Consider the following 24,293-nt stretch of genomic DNA (forward strand, 5'->3'; position numbering starts at 1 on the left):
CTTTGGCTGCTCATCAGATCCTCAGGTCCTGAGGATCCCTAGTTCCTTTCTTCCCTGCTGGTGCCCACCAATGGATCTGACCCACCTAATAGATATGTGATGTAAGAGTTTTCTCTTGCAAATGCATCCCTGCTCTGAAGTGAGCAGTGTAGACACTGTGTAGCCATATTTCACATGAATATGGCCCCTCTGGGCCACCTCCGTGCTCGCCAGTGACAGCAGTTATCTCCACACTCTGCCATCAGTCACATTTTTAGTTCCCTCCTTATATCTGACAGTCCTTTAGGGAGGAGCTTGCTACTCCTCAGATTCCAGGCATCCCTTTCAACAGCAATTACTCTGACTTAATTACAGAGAAATCATCTGATTACACCTGATCTGCAACATAGGTTCTTCCTGCTCATTTTGTCCTGTGTCCTCAGCCTGGAAACATATCAGTGTTTATGCTTTTAGTGAACAAATCACTAAAGACCCCATTTTACTGAGCACCAGGTTCATATTCACTGGTGGTCAGCTGAGCCTCATCTTCTCACTTAGGTTTTGGAACTGAGACATTTTTGGTGCTGCACCACAGGTTCTCCTCAGCTCCAGGTCACACATGGTGGCTGCAGGAAGCCAGAGCAGCATTAGGATTTCATGTCATGCATGAATAAATCCACCCTTGTGTCCTGTTTCGAGCTGCATGACAGAGCTGGTCTCTCCTGCTCACACTCAGCACACTCCCTGTGTGAGCACAGCTGCACATTAGAAGTTTGTCAGATTATACCATTTATGACTTTTATAAAGAGAATGAAAGCAAAGTATAAAAACAGAAATAGAACTGATGAATGGAGAGCACAAAAAAATCATTGCTTTCCCCCATCTCTGCCTAAATTACACTGCACATGAAGGTAGCAACACTGGCAGAGCTGCTATTGCCCTATCAGTGTTCTGCCACCTCCTATCCAACACACAAATACCACCTTAAACCTCCCAAAGTAACTCTGTACTGACAGATATCATTGACAAATTAATATGACTTCAAGTCATTCATCAACAACCTCACAAACTCTGTTTTAACTAATGAGCCATTCTTATCAATTATGTAATGTTCACTGTCCTTAATGCTCAAACATCTCAATAGGAGCATATTTCAAAAGTAATTAATATTCAAGTAGCTCAAAGCTTTCACATTTGCATATTAATCTAAATCACATGGAAAGGTATTTGAAAGGCTGGGAGTGCTCTGATCTTGTTGAAAAATAAAAGTGTTAGAATTACTCGATTTTCAACACCTTTTGGGCAATGGTTCCAAGATCACAGATCCTCTTTATTTTTTTCCCCCCTGGAAACCCTAAATCATGGAGAGATCGGACTTTAAACAGTTTGATTCTACTACTGGTGCAGTCCTATGAACCAGATTGAGGGTGTACAGCCTACAGTGTTGCATAGCAAAGAAATAGTCTAAAATGATTGAGGTTTTCAAAGCAAAATTTTAAATACATTCAGGGTTAAAGCACAATATTGATTTTGCTGCTTGTGTGACTGTAGCAGAGACATTTCCTAGCAGAATTGGGGTGTAAATGATGGGATGGGACTACCCTGATCACCCTGAAGTCCTAAACTATGTAGTATTTGTTAAATTAAAACAGAAAATCACACCCATGCTATCCACACATACATACAAAGCAGCTGAAATACACTCATAGCCTGTAATGTATATCTTTAGTATAAAGGATAGAAAAACCCTCCAGACATCCCACAGAAATAAAGAGCAAATATATTTAGCAGCACTACAGGTCTCACACTGCCAGGGAACCACAGTGAAGCAGTTGAACTAAGCTCAGCAAGTGAACTTTACTCCATAAAACAGAAGAGCATGGAAAAATAAAGATCCCAACAGCCTCTGCCAGTGTAAACAAGGATGAGAGGGTGGGAGAGAATTCCTTACTCCCCTCAAATCTGGCCACTGCACGCCAGATGGCATTGCCAAGCATGGGTGGAAAACACGAACAGGATCATTAAGATTTCCCATAGGAATAACAGTATGGCATGTTCAGACTCCCATCTTTAGCTCCTAGCAAAGAAAAACAAATAAACAAACAAACCCCACAAAAATTGTAATGATGAAAAAAAAAGAACGCATGACAGAGAGACAGGGGAAAAAAATTCTTCGATCCTTCAGGTAATTAGTGGCAATCCTCAACTAAGATAATTGATTAAAACCAAAACTTTAACAACTCTTCCTAATCCACTTAAAACATGCAAGAACATCCTAGCCAGTCATATAACTCCTTCCGCGAATTTGTCAATATCCATTTTCAAATCCTGTGTTCTTTAGGCTTTTACTCTACTTCAAAGTTAATTTCATAACTTCAGTTGTCCTGTTTACAAATTCAGTAGCAGTGCTGAACTAGCCATGAAAACATTGCATAGAGCACAGAATCCCAGCTCTGTCATCCTTACTAATGGCTTAGTTCAAGAGCATTCAATAGCACAGAATAGTGGAAATCAGTAAACTTCATTATCACTGTTTTTCAAATTAACAGGAGGCATTTCATTACTATCAAAATTTCACACATGGCTTCCAAACACAAGATAACAGGACAAAAAATGTTATCTGGAAAAATGCTCTAAAAAGGGACCTCAGAAAGCACAAAATGTTATATAGGAAATATATGTAAGAGTTAAACAAAACTCCCCCCTTCCTCCTCAAGAACCTCACTGGTCACCTTTTTCAGACCTCAGTCCAACCCAAATAACCCTAAACTTGCTCATCATGTCTTCTTTACCACACCAGCCAGACACATCTATCAGCCTCTTCCCCTGAAGAGGTCAGTTTTATCTTAGTTTTTCATCCCCATTGTTTTATGCTAGCTTTATCCTCAGCTGTAATGTTGCTTCTCATTTCCTGTTCCCTAAATAAAAGAGAAAATTAGGTTCTCAGTGCACATCCCAAGTCCTATCTTCTTTCTTTCCTGCCAAAAATAACTCATTTCAGCGAGCCCGCTGGAATCATCACACTGCTCAGATTTAGCAAGGCTGTTTTTATAGCCTGCTTAAACAATGTATTTGATGGTGTCCCATCTGCAGCTGGTCTGAACCAAACCAGAAATACTCACACAATCTTTGCTAAGCTACTGTCTCCACAGCTAGAAACATAAACTCTGTAATATACAGGGCATTTCCTTCAAAGCACCTCCCTGCTCATTTCAAACACTTAACAAATACCATCCTACTCAACTGCAGTCAGACAACATTTGCAAAAGGCAAGGTTTGCCATGAAGGCAGAATGCAGTCTGCAAAGTCTTTGAAACAAGTTTCAAAGAACTAAGTTGAATTTTTGGTTCTACCACTGCATTTCTGGTTAGTTAGAAGGTGTATTTCTTCACCTGCAAAGGAACACATCAGAACATAGTTCAATGCCATTGAGCAGCATATTTCAGAACTGAACTAAGTAATATGGAAAACACATAGAAACTATCTCCAGAAGTGTTAAATTCTTAAAAAACTCCACTTTATATTCCATATAAATATCAAGTACCTTGTGTCAGGACCCTGCTAGTAACTCTTAACTCAGTATGTCAGCAATAAGACAGAATTTCACATTATTTTATGCAAATACTATTGCAAAAGGTATTGGGGATTTCCTCCAGCAATCACTGAGCTACTACCATCCAAACCTTTCACCACTGCATGTTACTCATGCAAGAGAAATCACAAATGTGTTACAGTCTTCTAATACCAATTCATTTCTTAGCAAGGGACTAGCACGTTACAAAGATGGTTACAAGCCTACATTGTGTCTTGCACCTAATGCTCTGCAGCAACGTCTCAGAACTGTGAAGTCAGTTTGTAAATGAGAGGTATCTGCTTACCCTGTGCTATTACACTGGAAGTTATTTCAGGTACTGGATGGTTTGGGGAGTTTTTAGTCTATCAGAAAAACACAGTTAAAGGCTTTAGGCTCACAGCAGCTGTTAGTGCTTGTTTTTAAAACACAGTCAAGGTTTCTGTTTCCCAGTTGATTGTTCTTCCAATCTTACCTCAAATATTCTCCACAAAACCTGCTGCCTTCTAACTTTTGCTGCTGGCAGTGCCATCAATACACATCGCTTGTACACGTCTCCCTTCCCCTCTGAGACTGGAATTACAAAAGCTCTTCCTGCATATGTAGCACAGCTCTGTGTCTTGCAGAGAAGTTTTCTGAGCCTACACCTCGTTTTAGTTTCAATAACTTTGAATAACATCTGACCACATAAGCTTGCTGTTGATAATGGTGGAAGCTAACACAGCCTTCCACACTCAGTGCAGGACACAAACATCCTTTTCTCTTCTGGCTGCTCCTTCTACTGCAAACACTCCAAGTCAGTTCTGCTTTTCAGTGCACAGGGCTTTGAAAAGGAAACAAAGAAACAACTGCCCCCAGAAGATTGTAATGCACATTCTTTTTTTAGCCTACTTACATGAAGTGTTAGGATACTGTCAGGTGTTTTATCTCAATTTTGTTACCTGTGAGAAAATTCATTGTAAGTATCTTTCCCTGACAGGTATATTTATAATCTTGGATTTCTGTAACAGGCCAGCTATAAACAACGAAACCATTGCATTCAAAAGTGCAGCTCCTATTCCTGCTCCGAGCCTGCTGAGAACCCTCCTGCAATTCCTTACTGTGTGGTTTGCACAGAGGCCTGCACACAATGGAACAAAATAATCTGCTCTTCCCCAGGACTGTATGGAGTCCTAAACAGCCTGTATGGATTAGGGGATGTTAAGACTTCTCCCAGTTAAGTTTACATTTTAAAGACTGAAAGCTTCTTAAATATCCAATCACATATTTTCATATATTCTGTCCGCTCCTTCCATTACTTGGGATTCATGCAGATTCTTCCCTTCACTCAGCCTTTCTCCTGGTTTCATTTTTATCTGCAAATCCTTTACAACTTTTAATTTACCTTCCTTTTTATTCTAAGACCCACCAGCTTCTTCTCCAATACCTCCCAATTTACTGTAATTCATAATCTTTTATTTTCTTCCCTACATCTTCTTCAACCATGCAGCTGAATGCGTGCACCTACAACCTTTCACCCGTCAAGCATGATGAACTCTAAATAAATATTTAATATATAATTTTGCATAAAATACATCACTTGTAACCCTAAATGATGTCTGTTCTTACAGCTCTGATACAGCAAGGCATGTCCCATAAAGAAGTTGGTCTGTTAGCAAGGCTTAGAGCTGCTGTATCAACTAACAGCTCACATTTCCTGAGAAGCTCTTCCACAGCCTACAAACCTCTGTTTTGCTTAATTTGTTATGAATTATTCCTGAATAAGCACCCCAAAGATCTGAGGACTTACAAAGAGAATTAACTTACATATTCTTCTCCATTAACAGCTGAGCATTTTACCTTAACACCCCTGCTTTTGGGCTTTATTTAATTCTCCCCCATCTGCAAAATGGTAGAATATTACCAAATTTCTTCTTTGCAGTACTGTGTAAAGAATGAAATTTATTTACTCTACTACTTTCCAGGCAATATAATAGACAATGCTTAGGACTCAGTAATATGTATTGTAGTTACCACATATATTACCACTTAAAAATTCACATACAGCAAATGGAACAGACACTAATCTCAAACATGCCAGTAGAAAATCTTTGCAAACAATAGGTTGTGTTTTTCTGGTATTTTTCAGCTTTACATTTATTCCACATCTGTTATAGCAGAAAGTGGAATCTGGCCCAAGGACTACTTCTAATAAAACCTTTGCTTTATTAGCACAAACAATGTTATTCACAATACAACATATGTTCCTCTAACTACATTTTTGAGCAAAAGTATTAATGACATTTTGACCATATGTCTACTTACCCTTCTCAGAGTAAGCCTGGGGTCTTTTTGACACATTTGCATTATATAATGGTCAGAAACTTTTAATGAAAGTTGGGGATTTCAATATCTCTTATTTGCAGTAAAACAGGAGCCAAATGCAGACCCATCCAACAATTTTGACCAGTACTCAGCTACTCAAAAGCATTTTAATGAACATTCCAACATTATGTATGCTTTTGAAGAATCTATTTTCCAATGGTGCACCTTTATCAGGATATGAACCAAATATGAAATTTAAATGTTCATCTCTGTCTGTCCTTGTAATGCCAATATAAATCCTTAAAGCATGGAGAAGTAAAATGGGATGGGAATTTGAAACAGAACATTTCATTGTTTCTGAGGGAGAAGTAAATTCTGTAATCTGGTCATTTTCAACAGTGTCTTTGCAAATTCTTTCATGACTGAAGGGAAGTATTGAAAAAGGAAATGTTCCCAATTATTTCTATGTTTCTTCTAATAATTTCTAGTCAATTATATGGTTTCAAGAGTCAAACAACTACCACGATATTCAATGGAAACTGCACACATGGATCATAATATGACCTTGGATTAGTATTATTCTAGCAATGAAAATAAATAGGCCATACTAAAAACAAGTATAAAGCCAAAATTCAGCATTTCCTTAAACCACCTGAGATCTGTATCATCCTTGCTACCTACTTTCCTATTCCATTCTCTGAGTAATCAGAGAGAGTAATGTTACGTCTCTTCTTTCTTTTAGTGCTTTGTATTTAGAATGTGAAGGTGCTGACTTTCGAGTCCTTAAAAATGAAATCTGTTTGTGGGTCAGGTAGGCACAAATGTTTCTGGAATTAACACATGTGATAAAAGCTGCATCATGAAAGTTTTGCTTTTGTCTTACAAGTGCTACTGTAATGGTTAGAAGTACCTCATTCCCCTCTGTCTTTCAAGTGTGCTTCCAACCAGCCCTGAAAAACACAGTAAAAGCCAAACCCATTTTAAATGCTTTCTGAAAAAATGCATGGCTTAAACATGAACATTAAACACTTCTAGATTAAAGGACCACGAATAGGATCACTGCTGATTAAACCAGTGAGACCCACTTATAACCAGACTTCTCATGCACTAGGAAGAGAAGAAATTAATTTCATGCAGCCTAGTAAAAAAAATAGCTTCTGACTTTTAACAGTGTGGGTTGGATTTGAATGTGATCAATAGCACATTTCATCACAAATAACCTCAATTATTCCATTTCCTTGAACAATCTCTCAATTTTCTGCTAGAGGCTAGCCCTTGAATTATCCTCCTCTTTAAAGCAGAATGCTTTTCAATTTTCTTTGAAAGCCAGACTTATCCTACTGGCAGGATGAGTGAGGGAAGAGGCTCATGGAGAATATCACAGGCTTTGTGTGACCAGGAGGTTATATTTGTGCTCTCTCTCTTTTTTAACCAAAGAGAGGTGGAATGATGGAGGTGTGCTGACCTGCAGCAGCCAAAACAACCTGCAGCGTTTGAACCTGCCTTTCTGAAGCTCTCACACACTGCTGTCTGTGTGTTCCAGTTCAGTTCTTACAACATCTCAGAATATATGTGGAAGTGGAGGCACCAGGCTCTACAAATGAAGATATCAGGTACATTTCTTCTGTTTCCTTAGAATCTACGCTGGATAGGAAGGCAAGAGCAGAATTCAGCAATCATTATCACCCAAGGACCTGACTTCATTCTCCCAATATCATTTATATCCATGGCTTTCTTCCTTCAGCAATTTTAGAAAATGTGTACAAAGCCACAAAAGTAAACAATGCAAATGTAAGTTTGTGTTTGGGAGGCTGTACTATGAATTGCTGAAGATGAGAACGGCACCAATAAAAATCCCTAGGTTACATTAAAGAAGAAATTAAATACTCAGTTCATGCATTCCAGTTTGGTAAAGTTTAAATATAAGAATTTTGAAATCTCTGAACATTAAGTCCCACACCTTGAGCTGTTAGTAGAAAGTTATGCTTGCAGACTAAACCTGCCTTAATCCTAGAAGTGCAAAAAGAGTGACCACTTGTCAGTAAAACCATATCTTAAGCATGTTGGATTTTGAAAAACTGAAAGAAAAAGAATTTTTTTTGTGCTCAGCATAAAAGTTTTCAAGAAAATGAAAATACAAGACTTTAAATATTTTCATGTTAAAATATTATTGCACACCAGCCAATAATTCCATTAAACAATAACAGCTGCTACCCAGGATAGCAAAGTACATCTCCTTCATTACTGTAAGTATAAAAGAGATATTTCTCCAGGCAGTCATGAAAAATGCTTTTCTGATTTAAAAATGAAAATGGTCATATTAGTGGAATATCTGAAGAAAGTTATAAAACAACCATATGAATTAGAAAGTATTATTCTTCAGCTCACAACTCATGCTGTAAAATCAAAATCACAGGCAAAATGGTAATAAAACAAAAAAAAATATGTGTCTATATTCTTGGGAAGCTCAACTTCATCCAACAACCACAGTGAGGATTCCATTATTTCCAAGCTTTTTATTCCTAATGGGTAAGGCCAAATTGGTAAGACCTGTTTTTAGAATCAGAAATAAACTTGATGTAATTCCTTTAGAAGTTGGTCAGTGCTGCCCTAAAATAAAATAAAGGTGTTGCCCAGAATTAACTGAAGGTTGATGCTTCCAATGGTTCAAACAGCAGCTCTTTCATCATTCCTGATTATTTATATAGGGGGCAAAAGACATTAAAAGCCCCATTAAAACCCCCACTTTAATGACCTTTCTTTTCTGCTGTTTCTATCTCCTTACAGGACTTACCCTAAAATTCTGACTCAGCCATTAACTTCAGGGAGAGTGGGATCAAGCCTTGAATGAATAAAAACACTCACTGGACATGGAGGGAAATGTGTGAATCTGAAATTAAATTTCTGTACGGTATTTCTGCTTAGTGCATTTGGAACAACCCGATGCTGCTGCTGAAATCTCAGGAATGCAACTACAGTATTAACTAGAGTCACAATAATAATGACACCATTTCAGTACAATTCACAATTTCAATACAATTCATCATTTTCATCGTAAACATAGAAGCAATTGAATGAAACCCGTCCAGTCCCGTGCCTGATGCTGATATGTAAATTCAGATAACACGAATGAGCACAGCTATCAGAGTTTCTTTCACATACTGGATAAAATGGAAATACTCAAATGTCCAAGGCCTCCTGACTGGTGCAGGTGGTGTTATTCCCTGAAGTGATGCTGCCATCTTGTGAGAGAAAGGCTTAAATCCACGTTTTCATTCCAGAGATGTATCCACAGTGACGGAAGGTCTATGGGACACCCAGGTCAGGAACTGCCAGGGATGGGAGCTGGACATTTGCTCTCCCTCCACAGACCCAGCCCTTTGGACACAGAGTGGAGAGGATAAGCAATACTGCCCAGGAACTAAGAATTCTTCAAAGCAAGCTCACCTTGGGTGCCAGGAGAACACTCACAGTGCAGTAGTAAATTCAAAACTAAGGGAACTTGCATTTCAGGTGGAAATTAAAGCAAAGGATCCACAGGCAGTTCATGCTAAAAGTTGATGATCCACTTTCTTTCTTTTAAATTCCAGTATGCAGCTGGTGCTTTGTGCTGCTAGATTGGAAAACCCAAGCAATTTTTAAAAAAATGTATTTTCCACAGATATTACATCCATCCATCAGTCCTTGACATTAGGGATCAAGGGACAGAGTACAGCTAAAGGGAACAAAGTAATTTCTTGAGTTGTTGACCAAATAACAGACCATTGTCATTCTAATATCTTACATTTTTCTAAATCTCTATATTCTAACTCTCCGTACTCTCATTCTAATGCACACACACCAGATTTCAAGACAAGAACTAGGACCACCTACAGTTGGATTGAATTTAATACCATGAGCTAAAGAAACACTGACTGCTATTAAACCTAGAGTGAAATTTTCCAACAGTGCTTTTACAGCTGAAAGTGCCACTTCAAGTGTTGCAGACGCTCAGCAGGAATCTATTTGGTAAAAGAAATAGAGTAGCTTTAATATGATCAAAATATTCTGACTTCATATTTGTGAATGGAATAGTTAAGTCTTCTATTTACATATTTATAATAGATAATGCAGAAAATACAATATTACAATGTTTCATTTTTGAAAGTAACACAAAAATCTCTAGTATTTTAATGACCATACACCACAGAGTCTATATGCACATTCAGTTTTCACATGGGGATACTGAGAAATGTCCTAAAATTAATTTTATTATCATGCCTAAAGATTTCCTATTGCTAGAAAAAAAAATTTAAAAATCATCTGCTCCTCCTGGCTGCAAAATCCATGTCTTCCTGCAAGCTCTTTACATCAGAAACAGCTTTACACCACTTAGGTTTAGAGTTGTAGCTATAAACAGACCTCTCTGCTCTCTGAATAGGCAAATTTGTTATGTTACAAGAGGTTATTTTAATAATCACTCACAGGTGTTACTGAAATGAATCTGTTACTTTGCAGCTGAAGCAGCTGGTGAGGAGACAGTGTTGACCATTGCTGCATACTGCTAGATTTTATTCTTGCTCTGTTGCAGTCTGTTACAGCTCTGGCTCTTCATTTATTCCTTTGGAAAAAAAGAGTATAAACCACCATCGTGCTCTGTCTTTGAATAACACAGCTATTTACACAAAAATAAAATGTTTTGGTATTTCTGAAGGAAAGGACTGCAGCCTCAATTATCAGACATTTTGGCACTTGCTAGTTGCAAACTGTGTGCAATGTAAGTATTAGCTTGCATCACCACTGCAGCATGCGTTGCGTGAGCCAAGAACACCTTTTCCTCTTTCCCTGCTCCTTCAAAAGGACTGGTAAAAGAGGGGAAGTTCTACCCTAGGCTTTCCAAAGCACAGTTCTTCACTGGGAAACTGTAAACCAGACAATCTGGCCCTATATAATTATAAAATGTTTTTGTTGTTTGAATTACCAGCAAGATCTGCCCTTTGTAATTGCTTGGAAGTCCACTGAATCAACAGATACATTTTACCCCCGTCTCTGCAAAACACATTGCCTTCTATTCACTACAACAATGGCCTTCAAATTTATTTTTAATTCAATAAACTTAGGGAGCCTGGAATCTCTAAACTCTATATTCAGTTATTTAATCTGAAACCACAGCCCAAAATAAACTGTGTTTAAGCAGAGATCAGAATATGTTGTACTTCTCCTCCAGCTGCAAAGCTGCTGTGGATTTGTGGGCAACAGCCTCTGAATCCTTTGATGCTCCACATCCCCATGTTAATTCCTGTAAATATGAATGTTTCTGGCCTAAGAGAGGAGCAGGTAAGGGGAAGGGAAAAGGATGACATGACCCACATTTACAGGCAAAACCCACTCGTTGTATTTCCCGGTACTGGCTACCCAGCTGACAAATTGAGCTTTGTAATTTGCTGAAGTCTGAGAACTCTTTAAAAAATGGACTCGGGAGATGTACCTACTTCATTTGGAAAGCAACCTTACATTGCCAGCATTCAAATGCCCCTTCAAAGTTAAGGGGCTTTGGTTTTAATGGGATTTATCTCTATATCTCACCTCAGAACATCAATCTGCCCTCAGGTATTTTGCCTCTCCTACACACCTGAGCTTACTTTGCTGTCTTGAACCTCTTAAAAAAAAATGCATTAGAACTGCGGAATACAGAGGACATGTTTGCAAGGATGGTGTGTGCACACTGTTCTTCCTTCAAAACATGAAAAGCCATAAAACCCATCCAACTGACCAAGTAAGAACATCCCCCAAGTCAGAAAATGCCCAGTGGGGGACTCAGAGTCTGGGGGTCACTGTGTCCCCACACCACCTCCGCAGCCCTGGGTTCCTGGTCAGCCACACCCAGCAGCCTCCTACAAGGGCCAGGAACAGCTCTGACAATCTGGACAACCCAAATTCTGCTCCAAACAATTCCAGAAGTCTGGGCACCAGAACAAGAACCAAGAGGTCTGAATTGCTGAGCTTCTCTGAGCTTCCTACAAGAATTCCCATGTCAGAACAACATTTTCTTGGCAAGCAGTGAACATTCACAACTCTATTTGAAGTGCAAAGGGGCTGAAAAGACAGAGCTACTTCCAGAGTTACAAAATTCTACTTCAAATTTTTTTTTCTTCAAAGCCTTTTCTTCCTTTCTTCTTTTGAAGGAGTGTCAGTCATGGCTACATGTTCATAGAGAAGATCTACAAAAGTATCTACAGACTGAGTTGAGCCAAGTATCCAACACACCTGCAGGGAGATGATCATTATCAGCATCTGAACCCATCATGAATATTCAGATTTTAACGGCCTGGGTCATATTCTAACTGGACTTCTTTATGCAAAAGTTCTGTCAGCAAAATGAAAGATCACTTTCTGAAACTGGAGGAGTTCTTACCAAAGAAATGTTTGGAATGAGAATATTTCTAAGCATTTTGTAATGCAATCAGCAACTTAAAATATCCATGTAACTTAAGATATAGCTCCCTGCTCAACCAAACCATGACTAAATATGAGACATCTTGTTCCATCTGATTCACAGAGTACATCTTGAGAATACAGTGATAAAAACTTTCTATACATCTATTATCTGATGTATTATACATGCTGAAACTATTTTTAGCTGTTTATACAAGTATGGTAAAGCATGCAGAATTCAAAGAATCTCCATGACAGATTCTGGAAAAAAAATTATTTCCTGAATCAACAGCTAGGATTCTGACCTATTCAGGGTACAGTTGGCCTCCCTCAAAAAATTAATTTAAAATACTAAGTGCTTCACCTTGCAGGTAGAGTTTAATGTATTGCAAACATCAATTAAAGAATGACTACTTACCTACACTGAGGTTTTAAAAGAGCTGTTTTCTTTGATAATGTCCACAATTGTCAATGCTACACACAACCAAAATCACTGCTTAAAAGAACATTATTGTCCAAAATGAGATTTAAGAAAAGCAAGACATTAAAGAAAACAAAATACAAAGAGAAAAAAAGACAATTTTTTTAACCATTAGGCTGTTCAAACCAATAATTTCTAGAATAAATGACCTTCACTTGAACTATTCATCATACTTAAGCTTGCACTGAATATTAAACTACTTTCTCTTTATTAATTTCTTCTTTGGTTACCATTCCTGGCTGCAGTAATTATTTCTGCACAATAAGTAAACACAACAATACACATGGTGAAATAACCACAGAGGAGCCAAAAGTTAATGAAACCTTTCACCAGAGAAGTAACGGAAAAAAGAACCCCATATTACTTGGAATTTTGGGGACTGCAGGGTATCACTTGCAGAACTTCTCTATAACAGCAGGAAACCTTCAGAAAGTGCAACCCATCCAGCAGGTCTGGAGACCAAACCATTGGTGCTGAGGTCTTTGCATCCACTGATTATATGGATTTGAAGAGACAGCTTGAGAAAGTGACAAGCAACAGTAAATAGTAATAACAACGAGATTTGCTCCAAAAGCACATTCCTGAGCTAAACAAAAACCTTGCATACTAAACATGCACCTTGCATATTTTTAAAATTTAGAAACCAGGTTGCAGGAATAGATGATTGAAGAAAATGTCTTTATAACACCCTTGTTCAGTGCCTTTATGTAACTGCTCTGTTGTTTATAATCCTGTGGTTCAGTCCCACCAGAACCAGGCTGTGAAAACACTTTGTGCACACTACACATAAATCAGCCCAAGAAACAGGTGACTTGCCTCAGTGCTGTGAGTCGAACAGGCACACAAATCTGACTGAGCCCACAAAACCAGAGCTGTGGAACTGCACTCCCCATCAATCCTTCCTCTGGAACCCCACGCTGCCATCCCATCTATTCTCCCCATTGGAAAGCACACGCTCTCCCTTTCCCAGCACGTTGGATCTGACAGATCCATAGAAACAGGAATATGAAACCACTGCATTTCACACAAATGCATTTCACACAAAGTGCATTCAATATCTTATTTCTTGAATATTCACTTGCACTTTCAACAGCACTAGAAGTCAATAAGGCACTTGTGTTTTCTAGAATATCTGAATAACCAGTTCTTCAGCGGGAAGCAAAGCACTCTGAGTGTTTCACTAAGACCTAGAAAAGAGAGGGCAAAGTTAAGAGAAGAGCAGCCTACCACTTCTGTTGGAGCTATGCCTTAAATATTTAAGAAGGTTACATCTGAAGGTTTAAAAAAGAATATATGGGTGGTACAGATTGCTAGATGAAGGAGAAGGATCATGTTCCCTGCATACAAATGAAATACTGAATTTTAAATTAATATAGGGCTTTCTAGAAAATATACAAGTAGCACTAAAGAATTTCATTTAAGTAACTGCATTATTTAAATCAAAACCTAGTAGGAATTCTTTTGATGAAAAAGAAACGAATTTTCTATAAAAGATTAAAAAGACAAGTAAAATATTTTCATAACACTTATGTTATTTTTGGACTAGTGTTATTTTTTTTAATAGCCAGAACACACAGCATTTCTTTGAGATACTCTAAACTCCTTTCAATTTAATAGACCCAAATCCAACATTCAGTTCAACCTTCTGCCTCTCTTTTTCTCCTTTCCCAACACAACCAACTGCACTAAAAGATTTGCTAGGTGTTCCTTAAAAATAAATACATTTTTAAAACAGTCTAAATATAACCTACAGTAAGTTGTTGTAGGACTTCAAAGATGCCCAAGATGAATACATGTCATGGTACCAAGGACAATTCCTACAGTATCAGGAAAGAACAGCACAAAGGTTTTTCTGTAATGCTGACAAAATCCTTCCCTATTTAGCTGACTGACCTCTCTTTCCAATTACAGAACCTAACATTAACATTGAAACATGGTTGTTGAGCTTGAGTTATGCAGCTAGAACCTAATTAAACTATTCCCAGCTCAGAAATTAGAAAAAAGTATATTCTTATAAGACATCTTAACTGGCTGATGTTGTACAATTGAGCACAGAGGTCTCTGGATGTTACTGCACACGAGGCTTAGGGAGAATACAGACCTCAGTAAGATAAATCAAGCATTCCTTATCTCTGCTAGAGGTGTAATAATTTCAATATAAGGGCACACTTCTTTAAAATGTGCTCACTACATTCTACTATACTGAAATAAATCAGCCTTAACAATTGCCAGTGAATCCATGTAAATACATTCATTTTGGTTTGCTCAGCAGTGGAACAACAAGGATGTTTTAGTCTTACTAAATTCCTGGTGGGTTTGGTTTTTTTTCCACCCTGTTTTCTGGCACTGGATTCATGTCTGGTGTTGTGGAAAACTCACTATCTGAATCACTTTTGACTGTAAAGAAACAAGATTAATGAAGCAGTATCTGATCATGGTTTACCTCATTAAGTACTTGTGACTTGGTAAAATCACGATTTTCCCCTTCCTGTGAAAATAGTACACTGGCAGGAAGATGTTTAGTTGATCCAAGTATTTACATATGCTTAGAAAATACGTGAAAATGTCACCAGTAGCTTTGAGTGAGGAAAGCACTCATTATCATCACTTCTTCTAATGCTGCAAGGCAAACTGAGGTCTGGTCACTGAGTCAGTCTGCAGATACTCCCCTGCTTAATGAAGAGGTGGCTGAGGCTGAAGAGCTGTGAATGGTCTCTGTTTGCATTGCTCACTCTCTTGCTAGGAATTTCTCTTCCCCATCTCACTGTCATGCTGCAGTGAGAAACCTGACTCTTCACCACAGCTTTCTCTGTTCAAAGAATCTTTAAGAAAAATGTAAAATACCTCTACATCATAGGGGAAGGGAGAGGTAAGGACAGGGGGCAAAGGTTTCAACTTCTATGTGTGTCTGTTAAAGTTTGTTTCCTGAGCAATACTGGCAAAAACAACTTCTGGATTTAAAAAGCTCTGGTGTCTGATCAAAACTACCACATATTACCCAGTTTCCACGGTCTATGACAAGCTCCCTTATCCCATAGGCTTCCCTCGCTGAATTCAAGGCCCGAGCTCCAAGTTTCCATTCCCAGTCCTGTCAGGCTGGATGACAAAAGGGACACTGTACTGCTGCACAGCTGTTTATTCCAGTGGCACTGGCTCCCAGTAAACAACCAACAGAGCTGTCCTTATGCAATTTCCTGTTCTCCTCAAACCTCTAATTCTACCACCAGAACAGCTCCCAGCAGAGCCACAAAGCTCCTGGCTGCAAGGTGGCTCACACCTAGAGCTGCCTCTGTGATTCCATGCATTCGGCTCAGTTTTCTCAGCAACAAGACTGTTGTGGGAAAGAAAGAAGGCAGAGATGGATTGGTTCATTTAATATTAATTTTTTTGTGTTTTTATAAAAGATTTTTTAAATCAAACTTTCTCAATTATCACTGTACTGCAGTACCAGGAAGTAGCTTTATTGCTTTTGCCTTCTGTCCTATAAAAGCACCTGGGGAAATGTTTTGGTTCTTCCCAGAATGTCTTTGGGTGCAGAAACAAAAAAAAAGCAGCCAGACAGTGTCATGCTTGTTCTTTTAAAGGTCTTTATTCCTTCTATGAGCAGCATCATGGTTATCCATGCATTTTCCCAGGCACACAGATTTTATTTGTAGAGATTACATTTCATTTTCTCTTTTTCTCACTTTGTCTCTCATTATTTTCCAAACTTTTTGAATCTTTCACCTTGCCATGTCCTTTTCTGAGAAGTTCTTTATCATCATGCTAACCTTCAAATTTACATAACTTAAGCAAGTTTAGTTCCTTCTTCCAGGTTTAACTGGGAGAGCTTAGGAGAAGAGAGGAGTCTTGAAATTATGGTGAAAAAAATTTAGTATATACAGTAATTTGCAAAATTTGAAGTGTCACAAATTGCATCATGCATGGTAAAGACTGATGTTCACATGCATCTATGTCATGCTGTTCCCACACTTCCCACACTTGAAATTTCCATATTCTTTTCACGTGCTTTCTGACTATATGATCACTGAGCACAAAGAAACATTGCTAATATGCTGCTAGAGCATACTATAAAAGTAGTCTCTCTGCAGACCCTAAGAGATGTGAATCTGTTCACATCAACCCTCTTAGCACAGTGATAGAGGAAGGTCTAATTGTACTCTCAAGAAAACTTTAAGTTACTGGGTTTTTTAAGTTAAATTGAGGCATGTTATAAATTTGAAGAAGAAAGAACATCAAGCTGCAGTTAATATTTCACAAAAGGATTCTTGTATCTAACTTCTTCTAATGTACAGATACATCCAGTTTACAGTAGAAGACACTGCCTGGGTTTTGAAAACCACAAATTTCCATCTCTGGGTTCAAAATAGCAGCACTCAACAATACTCTAATTATCTCAGGATTTGCATACTTGATTCAAAACTAAGCTCAACTATTTCATCTGTGACAGTGTAGACTTAGATGTTTGCTAAGTAGAAGTAAATGCAAATAAGTAAATGCAAATAAGTAAAGGCACTTCCCTTTTAGAAATGTAAGAAAATGCAAAATTGCTAATGAAATGTAAGTGGAGAGTTCTAAATCCTAAACCTCAGGTACTTCCAAGTTCAAAGTTGCAGCAACACTCAGATACACTGAACACTTCATGCATCTAAGCAATAAAATACAGACTGCTCGGATGTACTGAAGCAAATGGTCAAGAGAACAACAGGACCAAACATAACCATGCATTCAAAATCAAACTTTTCACACCTCAAGACTTCAGACAGATGAGGTGAGTACTGCAGAAGAAAGTGCCTTGGGTTTGTACTTCATATCTACCTCTTCAGTTCTGCCTGTGAATGTCCCCCAGGTAAGACGGTTTTAACCACATTTCTTCACACTGCTTATTAGCACCAAACTAACTCTGTGCTTGAAACAACACCTCACCCAACTACTGTTTTACAGCACAACACTGCCCAGAAAAAAGGCATTATGCAGTCCAAGTGCACTGAGTGGTACCATTCTCAGTCACATGATGGATTTAAATAGCCAGTGCAGCACTAGTAACTACTCTGAAATCTCCATAAATAATCACTTTCATTGGAGCTTTTAAAAAATTGCATGTCCACTTTATTTCTTAGTGCTTTCAGTTTTTTCCCCTTCCTCAATTAAAAAGAAAAAAAATCAGCTAGTCACTTCATCCTGAGGTAGTGCCATGGTTTAAGCAGCCAAAGGACCAGAATCAGACTAGCAGTGAGGCTTTGAGAATTGTTTCTTATGCCACGAATTTATTTCCAAAAATTAAATCACAAAGGCATCTTCAAAACACCTTTGCATGAACATTATTTTTATTCATTCCAACATAGGAATTCTTGGTTTCATTACTTGTTTACTAAAAGCTGCCCTTTCAGTTTTCAAGAGGCATTATAAAAGTGCTGTTACAGCCAAGGAACATACAAAAGGACTCCCCTAAAGAACTGGTTAAATCTACTTTGGCTGTATAGAAATGTGGCAATCAAAGAGGATAAAACTCCTTGTATGTGGCTGCAGGCAAGAACTACCATCCCAAGGCTGCCAAGAACATGGATGTTATTGTGAGGCAGTCAGTTAAAGCTTCATTAACCTCTTCATGCCTGAAACATGTATACTACATTAGCGCCATCCTGGGTAAATTCAAATACATGAAAATAAAGAGTATGGGAATACAAAAAGCAGATTAACAAAAGACAAACTACAGTTTCAGCCTGTCTCTGAAGGAAGAGGCTGAGGGAATAGCATAAAATAAGGAAGAACAGACTGAGGAATGGTCAGGATAACAGCAGAAAATCTGCAGTTAGAAAAGTCTGTTATCATCATACTTTCAGTTTTCCTAGAATTCAGAGGTCAGAACAGACAAAAACCCTAAAAGTCAAATACAACTGCTTTGATCATCTTTGTTTATAACTTCTTAGGCAGTATGGACAATAAGCCTCTGATGATCTGAGGCTTGCATTTTCTCCATTTGAGAAACCCTCCTAGATTTAAAAAGGAGAAATCTGCCATACAGCCCGGATCTGGGATGCAGAGCAGGACGGGAGCTTAATTGTATATGCAAGTTTTCTTGTAGGTAGAAACAAACCTAGAACATCAACAAGTTTATGGGTGGCTCTTATCCTAGTAGAGCACATTGCCATCAGCAACTCTGGAATTTGGTTTCCTGTAATTATTTCCATTGCTGGTGGTATCAAAAGCACAACTCTATGTGCCTGTAAGAATTTAAAATTGGTCTGGGCTGCTTAATATAAATCTTTTGTTCCCATAAGGAACACAAACCCAGCATCTATGCAAAGGTACACATTTCCAGCACAAGGAAGGGCAGAGATTAATTCCATATGTAAAACACTGTGGTAAATCCTACAGTACCCAGCCTATGATTAGATCTCTGAGCCTGGCACTGAGATCCTTCTAATTCATGCACTCCTGCATTTCATGGATGCACCCCACATTAGTAACCAGCCAACCCCAAACACCCCAAAGAGCCCTCTTACTTTAACAACTGTATACAAAAGAATGCTCTGCTGAAGAGTTAAGCCTCAGGAAAGGATTTGGATTCAGTCCAAATGATCTGGAATTTGTCTCTACCTATCTGGACATCTCTGGTAGATGTGCTTACATCTAACAGGCCCAATGAACAAGCCTGGTTTACATCACAGGTGAGACGTAAATGGGCATGCATCTAACTTAAAACAGCTGGTACAATTCATTGCAAAAAGTAACAGTATTAAAAGAAATCTACTTCCCATACTAACAGCAAATAGAAGATTCAAATTAGCACAAATGTCTGCAGCCAAGCCCTCTAATCCAAATGCTGAAGAAACAAATGCTCTCCAGACACATTTATTCACAAAGGCAATGATGACAAGCAAGGACAGTAGTTACAATTTTTTTTTATTTTTTATCCCATGTTAATTCAGTTCAATCAACAGATAAATTCCAAACACTTAAAAGAAAAAGTCCATTAAAAAGAATTAAAATTGAGACACATGTGACCAAAATTATTGCTTTTAAAAACTACATTCTCTCAACACTCTTGAGTAGTGCTTTGCTCTACTCTTTCACTCGGAAGAGAGACTCCCAACACCACAGGATTACTTTATCAGTGTGTCCCCCACACTCTGACAACTACTTACAGTCGGGTCTGAATACAAACCACAACAGCCAGGAGCCAGCAGCATTTCCTTATATATGACCCAAGCAACACAGGTGCCAGCTTGCTGAGATTTCAAAGGGCATTTTACCAACGTCAGGATACTCTGTACACAAGTCCCTGCCCTGACTGACTGGCGCTGTGTCCACACTGACATGTCCTGTGACAATATTCCCCCTGCCAGAGCTCCAGTGCTGGCAGCTGCTCTAGACTGGCAGCTGACATTTTAAATGCTATGTAAGACCTCTGGCAGCTCCCTTTGCTGCTGCCAAAAGTAAAGCTACATTAATTAATGCAAGAAAGAGCTCAGCAATCCCCACAGCAGAGTAGCCCTTAAAGCCCCAGGAGGCTGCAGATGTTCAGGACACAGCACATTGCAAAACAAGGACAAGGTTGAGCTCGGAGAATCATGGAGCCAGCAGCTGGTTTTAGACCAAGCCTCCCACCAGCTCTGCACAGACTGCCTAAAAGCTGCTTTAGAAAGGTCTCAGCACAGCCTGCTCTGAGCCCTGGCACGAGGAATGACGGCAGATGAAGAGCAACTCCCCTCCCCTCAGCGATCCTGAACCAGCTATAAAATAACCAGGTCCAGCCCAGTACTCCTCAAAATATGAAGTTTCTCCCATCACCAGTGGAAGAAAATTATCTGAGAGCACAGAGCAAAGCAGAGAGTGGTGTCAAGCACCGAGAGTAAGCACCATTCAAGCAGAAATGAGGAGATGGTGCCAGCCCCCTCCTGCTTTCTAGCCTTGCCCAGTGAAGAGGCTGGCAGGTCTCCACTGCTGGGCACTGCAGAGGCCAAAGGCAGATCACATCACAGATCCTGCTGCAGCTACTGCCCTGGTACTCCATGCCATGAGACTTGAGACATTCAAAAGATGCCTTTTCTTCCCTCCTCTCAGTGAGGGGATGGGGTGGAGCCCAGGCAGCTGCGACCTACCTCTTTACACTGATTATCATGACACCTTACAAAGAAAAGGTGAAGAAAACATACTTAATCCAGAGGAAGGCCACCTAGGAAGTTAAATCTGGGAGGATGGAATGTTCTCTATGTGTTAGGGCATGCTGAGGATGGGAAACCACTTCCTGCTTGCCCAAAGAGCTGCAAGCAGCATAATTAGCACTCACTCAGAATACTGAACGTCACCAGGTGTAACCTGAAGGGTCACTGGGAACCCCTAATGCAAACCTGAACTATTAAACTCCCCAGGACCCAAGGGCAGCTATAAAAACCTTGACTGTCCATCTGAGAGCTCCTGAATACTGAGGGCATACTGAATGCAGGCTACTCTTGCACATTACAGACTTGTTTACTGCTGCCTTTGTGCTCCCAGGCTGACTATGCAACAGCAATTCCTCACATGCAGGAAGTGTTAATTCAGTGTTTTTAAATACACGGGCTATGTCACTGCGAGCTCTTTTGAAACTCTAAAGTAACTGAACCATGTTGGTGACTTAATGACTGTCATGGTACGCATTCAAGGCAACTCTGCTTCCTTCTTGCTTTCCCACAGGCAAGCCTTTCCTGTGTTGCTTTGCAAAGAGATTCCTTGCACCCCTGCCACCTCCCAGCCTTAGAGGGTTGGTTAACATGGGAGCCCACACGCCAGAAAGGATGCACACACTCCACCAGTTGCACATTTAAAAGGACAGCAGATTTCCAAGCTGCTGCACACATTTTAGATCCATCAGTGACAGCCTGGCCACATGACCAAGCCAGCAAACTCCACGTGAGATTTGCTTGGAACTCACAAACTCTACAGGATACCAGCCCACATCTCTTTCCAACTCTCACCACACAAAGTGGAAGTTGGCCTGCTACCACACGTGTTACTCGCAGTGACACCAGGAAGGTTTTGACAAGTGCATCAAGAGGTCAAACACCCTGGAACTGCGTTTTGTTTAGGCTGCTAATGCCAGAAACTGCTCTGTAGTTGCAAGCACACAAAGCTGAAAATTGTAAGTCAAGCTGGTAAAAGAATTCAGTGTTAATAAAGGAATCCATGGTCCGGCAAAACTCTCTGCAGTATTTCTACTTCTCTTTAAAACTGTAACTTGAGCTCCAAACTCTTTTGGGAATTTATACATAAGATTAATGCTCTCATGGAAAAGAAAACTAACTTCCTAAGCTAGTATTTGAACACTCGGCATCTTGAAACTAGAGTAATAAGATAATCTTTAACAAAAATGTTAATGAATCTTGGCTGCTGATTTATAATTAATTAAAATAATCCCCTACTGGTTTTGATTAAAAAGATCTTGTCATGAAACACCATATCAGAGGAGAGAAAAGCACTTGCCTGTTCATAAAGATTATGGCAGAAAACACTGCTTAACTGCAGAACACAATGCTTTGCACTAAACCTAAGTAATTTTTTCCTTAATCTCATTTAGTTTATCTTCAGAGGGCTGCTTACCTAGCTGTTACAACCACAAGACCTGCTACATTGGCCCCTCTAAAACAAAAGAATATGTTTTCTATACTGTACCTCCCATTTAATGTTTCAATTTTCCACACCATTCGCAACTCTTTGAAATTAATTTTTTTACTTTCTAAAACTCTGCTTCGAAATACACTTCTTTAGAGAAGAAAGTCTATATGGGGGTTTTAAAATACATATAATAGAAAATAATTTAAAAATTTCTTATTTTTAAATTAGTATCTTGATTCCAGTGCTTAACACATTCAAGAAACAGTCTAAAATAATAAAATATAAAAGCCTCTTAACAGGTGTAGAAGACTTCAAAATAATCAGCGTTCTTTTTTTAAAGATCTTAATTTGCTCTTTAGCCTTTTATTGATTTGTTTCATACTTAAGGAGCTAAGATCAAAGATATTATCTAGAAAAAAGGACATTTAAAGATGCAGAGTTCTGTAATTTTCTCCTTTTTACTTTTACTAAATCTATTTGTTCTTCCTTTTAGTTCTCCCCTCTTCTTCCCTCCATCCATATAAGGGCTGAATTTACAGATTTTTTTTTTTTTTAACTTTCCTTGTTGAAAGTCTGGATGGTGCAGGTAGATTTTCAGAGAAAGGCTTCAAAACTTGCTGTGCCATTGGGGAAAAGTTACTTGAGGCTCAAACAGCAAAGTAACCAGCAGTGCAATGAACTGCTGGACTGTGATATCCTGAACTTTCACACATCTCCTTCAATCAGTAGATGTGGAATTGCCAAAGACTGAAAAGGGAAGAGGCCTTGAGCTGTGTCTTAAAGTGCTGACGAGCTCTGAATGAACACTGCATCAGCACTGGCTACATTGCCCCTGCTGGCAAACACAGAATGCCTGGGATATTTTCATGATCTGTCAGCAACTTGTTGCCAAGGACTGCAAAATTCATGTTTAGGGGGTTTTGAGGGTTTGGTTTTGGGGATTTTTTGGGGTTTTTTTTAGTTGGTTGGTAGGAGGGGATTTTTTTGTGGTTTTGTTTGGTTGGGTGTTTTTAACAGGACAATACAGAAAAAAACTAGCACTGCAATGTTGGCTCTACCTCTGAAAACAGGACATGGATCTCCCACCAACAGCCTAATTGAAAAATCAAAAGTTTCAGAGAAGACATCCCAAATCAATGGCATTAGTCTACACAATCCTCTTTCCACAGGCCTTGCATTTCAAACAGGTAGGATAATACTACTTTGGGAAAGACATCAGTTTATATGAAAGAGCTAGATGGCAGCACTCCATTTCATTCTTAGAACTTTTTTCAAAACTTGTAAAATTATTTGTGAAATCTTGGGACAAGATTCAGTGACTTCTTACAGAGAAGGAGGAATGATTAGAGCACAACCTTTAAAGAGGTAACCCATTTCTACAGACTAATTTACAAGTACATCATCCTTTAAAATAGAGATCTGCTATTTACTTCAGCACACTGTCATTGCATAACAATACTTCCATTAACCCAATGCATACATCAGTGTGACAAGCACTGTACTGACTGAAAACTGACACACTGCAGCTCTGGTGGCTCTTCTTCAGGTGGAAACTCTGAGCAGGTTTGACAATTAACAGCCTAACAAATTTACCTGTACCTGCAAATCCACCATCAATTGTAGTCTGAGATATGAATTTTTCTCCTTCACACTAATAACAAGTTACACCTGTGCTATGTTAAATCAGCCTTTAAATAAGGCCAGGATTCCCTTTATCAAAGTCGAATACTGAATATTCCTCTTTAAGAAGGCTCACATAAAGAGATTAAATACTGTAGCATCCACAGATTACAAAAGCTCCTGAAGATTTAATTATTAACTAGAGATTATTACTTCATTAAAGATGTTTCATGCACACATGCTACACTGGATGTTTGCACAGTTTTAAAGGTTGGCAGGAGGATCTAACGAAGTATTTCTTTAAAAAACAAACTCCTGATTCTTATC

The 24,293-nt window shown here is 38.9% G+C and overlaps 1 long non-coding RNA gene across 1 annotated transcript in view; it reads right to left on the reverse strand.

Annotated features, from left to right (window-relative positions):
- Positions 1 to 23,324, reverse strand: part of LOC125327529 — a 49,577-nt gene extending 26,253 nt beyond the window's left edge. The window contains exon 1 of the long non-coding RNA XR_007204302.1: positions 19,898 to 23,324. This is a non-coding gene — a long non-coding RNA (uncharacterized LOC125327529). The remainder of the gene's footprint in view (positions 1 to 19,897) is intronic.
- Between the last annotated feature and the right edge of the window lie 969 nt (positions 23,325 to 24,293).

The sequence above is a fragment of the Corvus hawaiiensis genome, chromosome 6, assembly GCF_020740725.1.
Source record: "Corvus hawaiiensis isolate bCorHaw1 chromosome 6, bCorHaw1.pri.cur, whole genome shotgun sequence".
Taxonomy (NCBI): domain Eukaryota; kingdom Metazoa; phylum Chordata; class Aves; order Passeriformes; family Corvidae; genus Corvus; species Corvus hawaiiensis.